This window comes from Neopsephotus bourkii, unplaced genomic scaffold, assembly GCF_033783945.1.
Source record: "Neopsephotus bourkii isolate Nb327-2 ecotype Australia unplaced genomic scaffold, CSIRO-AGI_Nbou_v1 NB_1053, whole genome shotgun sequence".
NCBI lineage: Eukaryota > Metazoa > Chordata > Aves > Psittaciformes > Psittacidae > Neopsephotus > Neopsephotus bourkii.
The window spans coordinates 3,679,498-3,693,022 of NW_026901542.1; the positions used below are offsets into that span (position 1 = coordinate 3,679,498).

The 13,525-nt window shown below is 38.6% G+C and overlaps 1 long non-coding RNA gene across 5 annotated transcripts in view; it reads left to right on the forward strand.

Moving 5' to 3' along the window:
- Window positions 1-1,484: 1,484 nt before the first annotated feature.
- LOC133216475 (uncharacterized) overlaps window positions 1,485-13,525 on the forward strand; it is a 149,879-nt gene continuing 137,838 nt past the window's right edge. For 2 of the 5 annotated variants that reach the window (XR_009726649.1, XR_009726648.1), the window contains exons 1-2: window positions 1,504-1,697; window positions 13,041-13,096. This is a non-coding gene — a long non-coding RNA (uncharacterized LOC133216475). Of the gene's footprint in view, window positions 1,698-13,040; window positions 13,097-13,525 lie in introns of all 5 variants that reach the window. The other 3 variants (XR_009726647.1, XR_009726645.1, XR_009726646.1) reach the window with 3 other exon arrangements.

Consider the following 13,525-nt stretch of genomic DNA (forward strand, 5'->3'; position numbering starts at 1 on the left):
TTTTTTTTAAATGAAAATCACTTGCTTCATAAAAAGTTTTTATGTTTCAGAAAATTATATTGACAATAATATTTCTTAATAATGATTCTTATAACAGCATTACTTAAAACAATTAAATCAATTAGTTTGGTAAAATCCTTCAACTGAACTGCAATATTTTGGCACTGTGACTGACTGAGTTTACTGCTTTTCCAATTAATGAAAGACTGGTTTCTTTAGAAGTTACACTCTGCTGCTCTGCAGCAAGAATGTTTTCCATTACTCATCCCCCACTGGTATCAAAGGGCCTTTATTGCTGGCTTTTCATTCTCTCTTCATTTCTAAATTAACAGAGTTTATCACAATCTTTGCTTGGTAGAACTGTTGGAGAAAAATTGATTTTGAATTTTATCCATGTTAAAACTTTATCGACATCAGCAAGTCCAAGAAGTAATACTGCTAGACACTGAAGCTTCATACCAGCCATGACCACCTAATGGCTTTGGCTTAATTTTAAAAACTGTAGCTGTGACCGTTCAGGAACAAGTAAAAGCACCAAAAAGCGGGATAAAAAGGTGTTTATCATGAAATAACATAAAGAATCTTTGCATAGCCCAAGTAATCAAGCTCCTGTCAAGATGAGATAATTGTCAATCAAGTTCTCAATTCAAACACAGCTGCTAAAAATCAGACAGATGAAGCCAGACACCACTGCAGTTTGAAAACCTAACTCCAAAGTGAGTACAGAGTCTTGGCAGTAGCTGAGATGCTGTTGTAACTCTGTATAGTTGTAAAACTCAGAAAAGGAGTTCAAATCGAAGATTTTTGTCTTTCTGAAGCTGAAAAATAATATACTTACCATTCTGGTTAAAATGGTAGCTAATGAGAAAAAAAATCTATATTAGCTTAAAAAAAGAATAAATAAAAAAATGAAGTACTAAAGAAAAAGTGTTTTTCACTTCCAATAAGCCATTAGTATTTCTTTAAATTAAATCCTATCAGTAAAAGCATTTTTCTGGTTCAGCAGACTGAACAGCAGAGGCAAGTGTGAGCACACTGCAGTGAGCAGTGACCATTCCTGCAAAGGCTCATGCTTCTCCACTTTGATCATGCCTATTGAAAGTAACAGAAGTTACATATACAAGTACTTTTAAAAGAGCTGTATTAATATTTATATTTTGTCATCATTAGTTTCCATGTCTTTTTCTTTCATTTCTTTTCACTTTTTTTTTTTTCAAATGTTAAAAAATATTCAGCATCAGTTTTTTCACTTTAACTATGTGAATCTGCTAAGAACAGATTGAAGTAAAATCTGGAAATCAACAGTTCTCACAGGAAATTGGCATTTTACTTTTAGGTGCTGCACATTCATACACCACTATTGTTTCTTATACCGTTGTGTAATTCTACACAAATATTGATTAGTAATTTCGTAAATCTGAAAACCACAATTCCCAGGTGATGACCATGACCCTAGAAAAAGTCTAGAGAAAACAACCTCATTACGAGACGTACCTTGCAATAGATGTTTATTTAACTGGAAACCCGCAAGAGCAGCTGCCCAGTGCAACAGTACATATTTGCTTCTGAATCCTTTCTCAAAGGCACTATTTAAACATGTTGATGAACTGAGCTGAATTTCTCCCCACCTCCATTCCAGCAAAACAAGGAGACTCAGAAGATAAAGTTTGTTTTGCTATTGCAAGCAGTGCTATGTGGTAAGTGAGAAAATTACTTTCTATAGTCATACTTAAATATTAAAGTGGAAAATTTCCATATTCTTGTACAGATGCAAAGTCTGTGTGTAATATTCAGTGACATTTCTATTTGCAAATTAATATATTACTATTTCTAGAAGTGTTTGTGTGTAGAGCTCTTTCTTATCCATATTTGGCTTGATATGAAAGATCAGACTACTCTAGCTTCACCATGTTGGCAAGAGGGAAACAAGAATTACTGTATAGCTAATATCAGGCCAATTCAAGATATATGACTTGTTTCAGATCTGGTTCTGATTCACGTTGAACTGTGAACAACTGAAACGATTACAAGGGTTGTATTGCATGTGCAGCTGGACTAGCTATAGCTAAATTTTATGGAGCATCCTGAACTGCAACCGTGACAACAGAGATTTTTCAATTGCCCCTGGCTAAGTTCAGTGTTTTGACCTAGAGGGGAAAGTTTGTGTCTCCTGAGCCAGTCAGACTTCACACTTCCATTCTGGGCTGTGTTTTATCCTTTCTTCTGCCAGTGTCTGGATTGAAATCCCTTCAGCCTGTCAACACCGAACTTTAATTAGTCGAAGGAATTTCTCAAAGTGCTCCTTCTCACTTGGAGATGTTTCTGCAATCATTCTAGCTCAGAAAAAAAAGGAATTGGGAGTGACACAAGGCAGGTCATCAGTGGGCCATGGCTGAGGTGCTCTTCTCCTCCACCACTGACAAACAATGTCGGTTTTCAGAAAGGACATGATCCAATGTCTTGTCTACTCCTGCATGAAGTTGGTCATGTGTTTCTCTTGTATGGAGGAAGATCTGAACTAATTTAACTGTACTCTAAGTGCCACAAAACCAAACTTTCTCAGAGCAGAAAATAATGTTTTCCATAGTAAAATAGAAGCCAAAAAGCAGAAGATGAGTCATGCTTTTAAGATGTGTGAGTTCTGTGACACCTCTTTCTAACAAAACTGAAAATGTCCACCAGCCGCTTACTCTTTCATTTGCTTTTTGTTTTCACTTACATTGGTGTCTGTAGGCAATAAACCATAAAGTAGAAACATGGACTGAACCCTGAGCTAGTTATTCAGGACAAACCAACCCTAACTATTCTATGATTCTATAATTCTAAGACCTGATGTTAATCTAGACTACTACTACTTGTAAGACTCACCAGTGACAGCGATATATGACACATTTTTCAAGTCCTAAAAATGTGATAATTTCTTCCCTATTTCACAATGATTTTATGAAAATCAGCTAATGCTGACATCTGACCTCAATGTAATATTCTTAAACATTCTTAATGTATTTCTTAATAACATAATTTTTTTATTATTTTCTTCAAACTCTGAACTCTTTAGCTATCACATGGTGTATCATCTGACATTTAACACAAGGATGGGCCTTCCATGATTTGAAAGTGAAATTCAAAATATTGACAAGATGATGAATCTTCCCCTCCTTTGAACTTTGCACACTTGGATAACACTATGACATTTTAACAGTGAAACTTATCATACCATGGTTCTGAATTTTTACTTTCTGGTGTTGATATTTACACCAATAGACTAAAATAATGTCAAATTATGTACTAAGAGTGTATGTTGCATGACTTTTAAGATCTGGAATCTGTGGTTTACTGGTGGTTCATAAAATTTTGGTAAAGGTGTAACAAACAAGATCCTATTTCCAGATTTACATGATAGATTTTTGATCAGAAAATAAAAGTAACAGCAAGAAGTCTTAGCCACCAGTGAGTTTCACTAAGAAGAGCTAAATTTGTCACAAAACAAAAACCGTGAAAATGTACAGTTAACTTCAAAATGATCTATTGTGTCTCATATAAGTAGCACATATAATGAATGGTATCACCTTGGTTCAACTTTTTAAGCATGGACCAAGGTTTTACCCATTTCTTGTAGGTCTTGTAGTCCACACATTTGTCATCTCAAGGTTATATACTTTGAAAACATTCTGGTTGGTACTGTCTGTAGAGAAATGAAAGTGTCAACTATTTCAACATGTAGGCACTGACCTCCCAAGGGGTGGAGGCGGTTGTTCTTAACACATCACGCTGGTGGATCTTACTGTTATCTGCTGCTTTTTTCAAGATAGCTCAGCTACTACTTTCTAGTATCCACATATCTGAAAAACTCATATGTGCCTTATTATGAATGAAATTGACAGAGCTGCCATGCTTTACTGGTATTACATATGTATTCACATTTGGGGTCTGAAAAATGTTTTCCAGTAAAGACCCTTAAATGCAGAACTTAGAGCTCTCATTCCAGTTCTCTTTGCTCAATTTTTTTCCATACAAGTGAAGAAAAGAGATAGAAAGAGAAAGAAAGAATATGCTGACTTGCTGTTTTAGAAAGATTTCTTTGCCCATTGATGTATATGACTGAAGACAACTGGTATGGAAAATACGCATATAGGATCTTAATGGGAAAAATAAAAGATGTATTACTACTGCTTCGTGGTGATAATTCTTTTGAACTGGATAGGTTGGTACTCTAGTCATATTTTAGTCATAGGTGGGTGCCACAAGACATGCAGAATTCATTATGTTCTACTGTTTGTTTGTTTATGTTACTGGACACTGTTTTCTAAAATATTTAGTGTTGCTGCTTGTGACCCTAATCCTTCAGTGCTGGCTTGGGTTTGGAAAGAAGGCCTTACAGCAGAAGGCTGAAAGTGCATGATCTATTTCTCATCTTCTAGAGCGACAATACTTGACTTTTTTGAGCTTTAGATATGTCCTATATGGTGCTGCAGAAACTGAGCAACAGTTTAGGCAGTAATCCAAATACTGCAGCACTTAAAATTAGAGCCACCCCTCAAACACCTTCAAAACTATTTCAAAGTTATCTCTTTGACTCCATTTACCATGAAGGCCTTGATTTATGTTGTGTAAAACCCCACCTTCTATAGTTTATGCCAGAGCAGCATCTGAAACACATCACATCTCTCTCTTTTTTACTATAGGAGTAAATTCTCAAAAAATAGCCTTCCCTTCTCATTACCAGTTAATAATGTACATTTAGGATATGTTTGAGTTTCTCCATCCATCCATGTTCTTCTTGACTTTCGGGAAAGATGTGTTTGTTCAGCCACACTGTTCAGCCAATTTAGTAATGAGTATCCACTCTCACTAGCTGACATGAAGCACAGAAGAAACTGTTCCACTTAAAGGTTTAGTCTTCACAAGGACAACATGCAAGCACATCTGCAAGTTCCAGCATAATTTTCTGTAAATTGTGACTTTTTCACACAGGTCCTTAAACCCCCAAATTTTAGGTAAAAATGTATATATTTAGAAATTATTTTGTATCAGTTTTGTTCCAAAATATAATTGTCTAAGGGATTTTGCCAAATATAGTTATTTCCTACAAATGTTATTTTAGTTAAAAAGAAAAAAACAGCTCACAGAAGGAAAACATTTAATCAGGTCAACTGACAAATTTATACAAATGCATAATGCAAGAGTTACCCTGACATACACAGGGCAGCTCATAGAGAAAAATATTCTCAGAAAGTTACCTACTCTTTTTCAAAGTAATTGATTAGAAAAATAAATAGGTGCCAAAAAGATAAAAGTATTTAATTACTTCCAGCAACACACTCCCTTCTTATGTGTTATCCTGGGGAGTGACTCAAAGAATTGCTCAAGAAGAATGCACTGGAGTCTACAAATTAAATTTCTCATGCCATATAGTTAAATTGAATCATTGCATACAAGAACTAACAGTCTAAGGTTCTCCTTTACACAAAAGTGTCTTTATGCCACTCTGGCAGTAGAGAAGAGTTATAAGAGAAGTAATGCAATTAATTCCCGACTGTGTGCCCACTGGCACCGACTGGAACAGTGAAATAAAAACTAACTCTGTAATCTTTCTAAGGATGTTTCTAACTGAAAACTTCTATAATTTGCTTAGCCAAAATGACTAGTTACTCAAGAATAAAAATAAATCCAGATTTTTTACTTCATTTTTATAACAGAGGGCTTGAGAAACTGAGTAAAGCTGTGAAAAAAATACACTAGAAGAGTGCAAAGACTTGAGTTTGGTCTAGGAATAGCTTTCTTTGTCTTTTGGTTAAGTTGCAACAGGAAAACAAGTATTTTTGATAGAAATGCTGACATAACTTTACTAATAGCACCTCTAACAGAGATTGATATAATGTGTATTTACTCAGGTACATGATTAAATAAGAGATGTGAAGTCACCATAGCAACCCTTGCATCACATTGCAGATATGCTGCTTCTAAGATACGGCAAACATTTCATAGAATCACAGAATCACAGACTTGTCAGGGTTGAAAAGGACCTTAAGATCATCTATTTCTAAACCCAATGCATTGGGCAGGGACACCTCACACTAGACCATGTCACCCAAAGCTCTGTCCGACCTTGCCTTCAACACTGCCAGGGATGGAACATTTAACACGTCTTTGGGCAACCTGTTTCAGTGCCTCACCACCCTGACAGTAAAGAACTTCTTCCTTATATCCGATCTAAACTTCCCTTGTTTAAGTTTTAACCCATCATCCCTTGTCCTATTACTACAGTCTCTTACAAAGAGTCCCTCCCGAGCAACTCTATAGCCCCCCTTCAGACACTGGAAGGCTGCTATGAGGTCTCCACGCAGCCTTCTCTTCTCCAGGCTGAACAGCCCCAACTTTCTCAGCCTGTCTTCATACAGGAGGTGCTCCAGTCCCCTGATCATTCTCGTGGCCCTCCTCTGGACTTGTTCCAACAGCTCCATGTCCTTTTTATGCTGAGGACACCAGAACTGCACGCAATACTCCAAGTGAGGCCTCACAAGAGAAGAGGGGCAAGATATCCTCCTCGACCTGCTGATCACTCTCCTCTTGATGCAGCCCAGGATACAGTTGGCTTTCTGGGCTGCCTTTCTGTGCTGTGAGCACACACTGCCAGCTCATGTTCATTTTCTATCAACCAGCAACATCCAAGTCCTTCTCTGCAGGGCTGCTCTGAATCTCTTCTCTACCCAACCTGTAGGTAGTGCCCCAACCCATGCGTAGGACCTTGTAATTAGCCTTGCTGAACTTCATGAGGTTGGCATTGGCCCGCTTCTCAAGTGTGCCAAGGTCCCTCTGGATGACATCAGCAGAAATACACATGAATATTAGGTAAGCATCTATCAGTTCTAAATTGTGTTTCAAAAATGCTTTGACACAAAATATAGCAGCAAAAAGCAGAGTAACTTGATGCTGTGTAAATTATTATTTTGTTACTGGGCATTATTTTCATTATGTCATCATTATTGACTCAAAAGGGAAGTTTAGATAACTTCCAAACTCACTATGGCAAAAATAGTGACAAGCACATTACTGAGATCCTCCAAAATGTCACTGTAGATACTTATCGTCCCTACTAGTCCAGGAGACTCACCTGTCCTTCTTGGGCCACCTCCTGCTGATGGCCTGAGATCTTGCTAAAATGCTATTGTTCACCATAAGATATACAGTAGAATCATGTAAACTCAGTTAAGGTTGGAAGTAGTTTTTCTCCTGAATGATTCTGTAGTCCACTTTTGGGTGCATAACTGTTTTTTCTCCATTATCATTCTGCTTTTAGTTTCATCCTGAATTTCATCCATTAATGTGTGTCCCTTCAATTTGTCTTTACTTAGATTGGCTGTTCTTTTGAATGAGCAAAATGCAACTGTATTTACAAAGTTACTGGTTGTTTGTTTACTTAAGTGCTTTTCCCTTTCAGTCCTTCTCCTGCATTTCCTGCATTGAATTTCATTTTGACATTTTTCCTTTGGAGGCCTGATCCTTAGTATATCTAGCATTACTTATATCGTAATAAAGATCATTTGGGTCAATGTACATTTGACTCCAGCTTGACCAAAATCCTTGGCATGTTACCTGTTAATATGCATCAATTTTAAATCACTTAGGCAGTGCCTAAAGCAAGTTCCTGATAATATCCAGTGGGCTGCTATGCCTCCTGCAATCCAGCTTTTGTTGATGGATATTTCTTATATTTTACGTAACAATTTAAGGCAGAATTTACTTCTGGAAGGAGAAGTGATCACATCTGCTTTGGCCTTTTCTTGATATTAAGCATGTTGCCTCTTCCCAGATCTTAATTGCAGATGGGGAACACCCATTTTCTCCCATTACCGGAAGAGACTGATAAAGAACTTGAGCAGTATTCTGCTTTGCCACATAAAGTTGTCTCCATAGGATCTTTCATTACTGCTGACCAACTTTCTTGGGAAACACATGCCAAAGTCTTTAATGTGTTGGTTATGTGCTGTACCTTGGGCATAGGAACATCTCGTAAGCAACTTGGGAGCTGTACACAGCTCTGAGGCTACAAGCTTCCCTCTTTTCCATATCTAGTCCATTGGGAGCACCCAGAGGACGAAGAGATGGAGCCAAAGCTGACAGCTCTACTAAATTGCTGGTATGCAATATGGTTGACCCTTCTCCCAAGTCTACTTTACCATACTTGGACTGAACAACTACCTGATTTGTCAGTGAACTAGATGTTTTAAGATCTCCACTATTTTCTGAAGAAAGGAACAAATTACACTGGGTGTTTTTAAAAATATCAGCTTACCTGGTTGCAAACTGATATATGCATTTGTGTTTGTCTAAAACCAGTATACAAAGATAAACCATAATGCACCTGGAAACAGTTGGGCTTTACACATACAGATTTCTTCTACAGAATATCACAAAAATAACAAAACTTAATAGAATTACATGATTGCCACAGAATCAGCTTCTTTTGTGTCATGGTTTAAGCCCAGCCAGTAACTCAGAACCACGCAGCTGCTCACTCACTCCCTCCACCCACACTTCTTTCCCCAGCTCCCAGAGGGATGGGAAGGAGAATCAAAAGAATGCAACTCCCACGAGTTGAGATAAGAACAGCCCAGTAGCTAAGGTATAACACAAACCACTGCTGCTACCACCAATAATAATAATGATAAGGGAAATAACAAAGGAAGAGAATACAGCCGCTCACCACCCACCGACCGATACCCAGACTGACCAAGCAGTGACCTAGCCCTTCCGGGTAACTGCCGCCAGTTTATATACTGGGTGGTATGGAATACCTCTTTGGTTAGTTTGGGTTGGGTGCCCTGTCTCTGCTTCCTCCTGGCTTCCCCTCCTCCCTGGCAGAGCATGAGACTCAGAAAGCCCTTGGTCAGACTAAACATTACTGAACAGTCACTAAAACCATTGATGTTATCAGCGCTGTTTCGAGGCTGAAAGTCAAAACCACAGCATTGCACCAGCTACTAAGAAGGAGAAAAATGACTGCTACTGTTGAATCCAGGACACTGTGAAACCTGTGAAGTGTTATCCAATTTCATCAATAGCAATTACTTTCTACGTTTCACAGCAGAAAGCTCTGCGCTTTGCACAAAAAATGACCAACACTTGGCACTTCTTTTATACCTCAGCACTACCTCTCCTGCAACATCAGTGTCAGGCGAACAGGGAGGTGCTTACCCCCAGAAGACTTTGCCATGCTCTAACACCTCTTCTTATGAGAGAATAGACACTGAGTCTTAGGTTAGCCCAATAGACCTATGTCCACAACTGTGTTAAAATAACATAATATTGCTCTTTTTTTTCTAAAATACAAGCAGTATTTTTAATCTTAGGGGAGCTACAGGGGTTCACCTGCCTCTCCTAAATAGAGCAGACATGAAAAGATTTGTTTGGAGCAGGCTCAGACAAATTACCCTTTAGGGCTTCTGGTTTGTCAGAGGTGAGGTGGAGTGAATTAGCAGGGGTAAGACTAGAAGGATGTCCCCTGTTACACTGTCCTCACTTTTCCTGAGAAACACATGTCAAGAGACACAGATCAGGATTAAAATGGTACCGTCATCAAATTGCTGAAATTTCTGTCTTCAGATGTATATTGTTTTTCATACTTAAATAATGCAATTTCTCCTTTGACACCCAGAAAGTGATGTTATTTCAACCGTGGAAACTCACAGACTTGTGTGAATTTTCACACCTACATGTCTGAATTTAGAGAACAAAAAATCATAATGTCAAGAAATACATGTTTGGTAACTTCTGCAAGGCTAAAATTTATTTGCACCTTGTTGATGTGGGGTGCCAGTGTCCCAAAGCCCTGAGCAGATTCCAACACATTTAACTTTTCCTTCCCTGAACTTGTCCCACCTGCTGTCGCAGTAGCAATCCCATTTACCTTGTGGCTTTAACAGGACCTGAACTGTTATCGCTTATCGTTCGATAAAGAAATGTTATGCAGTCTGCAGTTAATACCAAAAGACAGAGGGAAATACAGCAAAGTATAAAATAGGTGCAATTTAATTAATCTTTTTTTGCTTAAGTGCACAATCTCCACTCCTGTAGTAAGTTTGTTTGTTGTTTTTTGACCTGGAAAGAGTGATGTCCATCCTACCACACTGTTTCAGGCCACAGATGGCTCATCTACTGCCTTTCCTGCCTTTAAATGTTAGAGTGGCTCCAGTTAACCAACACAATTTGAGCATGAATCTTTCAAAGGGTATTCTTAGACTACAGACACAATACACTTTCCCAAACGTATGACTGCAAGTTTGCCAACAACACACTAAGATGTGTGGTGTGATTGAGGGAGGGAGGGGATGCCATCCAAAGGGACTTGACAGGCCTGAGAGGTGGGCCCATGTGAACTTGTCAAAAATACAGCAGTTTGTTTAGAATGCCTGTGGAAATCTAAGCTAGTGGGATGCTGGCAGAAAAGATCAATTAGTGCAGACCAGAACAGTATCATGTGTATAATTTTTGCACTCATCATTCAGGACAAGTGAGATTTTGCATATTCTACAGAAGAAATAATCACCAACTTTTGTCACAAAAATAAATATGTGTTGACCGTCCCTACCACTCTTTGATCTTTATGTTATGCTTTGATTTTGCTTGTTCTAAACTGCACTGTTATGAGTTTTATTTTTTCTGCTTAATCTGATTTGGTCATATTTATTACTGATTTATTATACCACAGAGTTCAACTATTTTAAACTTACAGACTTCTGATGAATTTTGAATGAGTAAGGATTCTCTGCAGTGAATTTGATCCTACTGACAAAAGCCTTGTTTTCCTTAGGTACCTCTCACGGGCTCTCAGAAATTGCCAACTTCAGTCAAGTAAAAAGGTTAAGCCTCCTGCTGTATTCTATAAAGTCTCTGTTGCCATGCTGGAGTCCCCAGATGCTTCCTCTTTGCTGAGCAGTGAACAATTTATTACCTTGGCATGCTCCCTTCCTTGGTCCTGAGAATTCATGCTATTCCAAAATTAGATGGTTCATGAAGGTCTTCTCTCTATGGTACAGAAAAGCAAAGCATTCAAATATATTGTGAATATTTTTTGGTAGCAAAGGCAAAGATTCAATTAAAGCCCTGAAGTATTTTAATAAACCCCAAATCTTCATTGTCAATAATCTTGTCTCCATTTTATCAGAAGGGTGTTTTTTCTTATGAACTAATATGTTTCTCTGTTGAAGATGTTTAAAACTCCAATGTTGAAATCTACTGATGAAGTGCATCCACATCAGGTGTCATTTATTTTTACTACAGCACTTTTTCCCCACTGGTTTTCCATTTCCATGTTTTTCACTTTTTTTGAGGGTTGTTTATATTTGGGGTAGGGGATGAAACACAGTGACAGAAAGAATGGTCCCTGGTGTTGCTGTGCATTGGTGACAAGCCCTGGTCCCAGGTAACCCTGGCTGTAGTGGGGCTCATGGGCAACCCTGTTCCCAGCCTTGGGGTCTCAATGCTGCTGGGTGAAGCTACCACCCCGGCTCAGTGTTCCCCAGGATGGGAACCCTCTTCCTGGTGGGGGTTGAGGCTGAGAGCCCCAGGGACTAGAAGGGGGTTCAACCAACACTCCACCAGGGCAAGTGGTCTCCCTCACAGACATGCTGTGCCAGGAGCTGTATTTAATCTCTGATTTTTATTCCCTTGCTGCTCCAGTGAGGAAGGATGGTTCAGCTGGGACTGGTGAAACCTCTCCGGAGCATACCTGCCTTAGAAGTTGTGTGACAATTTCCGCCTTCATTATCATTCAAAAGTTTCTTTAAGGTGTTTACTGCACCAATTTTTCACTGCCCCTTTGCTCAGTGCAAGGATAGCATAAGTTGTGACCCTGTGCTGCACAGTTTGTCATACAGTATGTGAGCAGTGTTGTAGCTTCCTGACATCTCTAGCCCTTTTTCCAAAGCAGTGATATCTCTGTGGTTCTCTTTTGTGGAGAGGGTGCCTTTTTGTTTTCAGTTTTGGTACCAGCTGGACTTGGTTTTTGTCTGGCTTATTGATCCACCACAAGTTTGCAAGCTCCAAGACTAGGAATTGCATGTTGTGGTCCGCAGATTAACTGAAATATGTGGCCAAACAATCTAGATTACTTTTCAAGTGCTGGATTTATACATTTGCTTTAGTTTAAGCAATGGAGATAGCCTAGCTACTTTGATTTTGATTTTCTTATATTAGCTTGAGACCCTTGTGATCAGCTATCACTGGGATATATCTGTAACTTCACTTGTCTGTGCTAAAGTAAAACGAGGTCCCCTGTATTGATATGGGTCAAAGGTCTGCCTATGTGGTTTTCCAAGAAAGCATGACCAAAGTATAGTGTTTTCTATAACTAGCGACAGCCAGGGGTGTGATGTGGCTAGCATCACATTCGGATGCCTTGGAGTTCCTGGCTTCAACAGATGAGTTTCTATTTATAACTGGATTTATTGAAAATGGCCTTTGGCATCAGCACAGATCAGAGCTTGGACTTTGGTCTCTGAATCTGAGGGGGACAGCCCTCTCAGTCTCCTATCCCCTGCCTCTTCCCTGCACAAAACAGCAGCCGCATTAGGGAGCCATGGAAATAGCTTGTAACATCTTTGTACATGTGTTACTGTCATTGGGTGGGTCCCTTCATTAAAAATCAAATCACATCCCCTTGCTTCATTCACCTTGGCACACAAGAATGTGTTTCTTCTTTACCTTTCCTTGACTTGCCTTGCTCCTGATGGGAACAATCTGTTCCATATACAGCAATCTGAAATTATGAAATATTGTTTTATACTGCCCAATGTTTTGGGTTTTTTTTAAACCTCATTTTTTTATTTTTTTTTTTTTGGGTGAGGGGGAAGGTCACATAAACCTCATAAAAATTAAATGTCAATATTTACTTAGCTCAAAGAAGTGCTACAAATCATCCTCTGTTGCCATCTTAGATTTCTGGATGGTGTGATGTATTTTTTTTGCTGCATCTGTGGTTTTGTGTGGTGTTTCCGTTTATAGTATTAGAAAAAACATGTTTTTTTTCTCTTTTGCAGTGAACATTTCTGTTTGACATGACACGGCAATTCTGCATCAATGGTGCTTGAAATAGGTGAGCATTTAAGATTGATAGATATTGTATGGTTTACTGCTGAGTATGCACTGCACACCAGCCAAGGCAATGGGACACCGTGAGTGTTGAACAGATTTAGGAAATGACTAAGCCTCTCTCCCAGACTTATTTGTGCAAGTGGTCTCTTTTTAACTTTGGACTCCAAAGTCAAATATGCCAATTCATATTTCTTCCCTTACTTCTTTTTCTTTCTTTATTCTTTTTTTTCAGCTACGTGATTTACAGGAACAAACCGATCTGATAATCCTCAGGTTTTTCTCTTACTGGAAATTGTGTAAGTTCTTTTACTATCCTTTCCCCTGCCATTGCAGTAACTTTTCCATAGGTTATCATGACAAACATATTTTACAATAAAGTAATGAGTAACACAACACAAACACATCCATTCTCTTAATTAAATGAGCTACA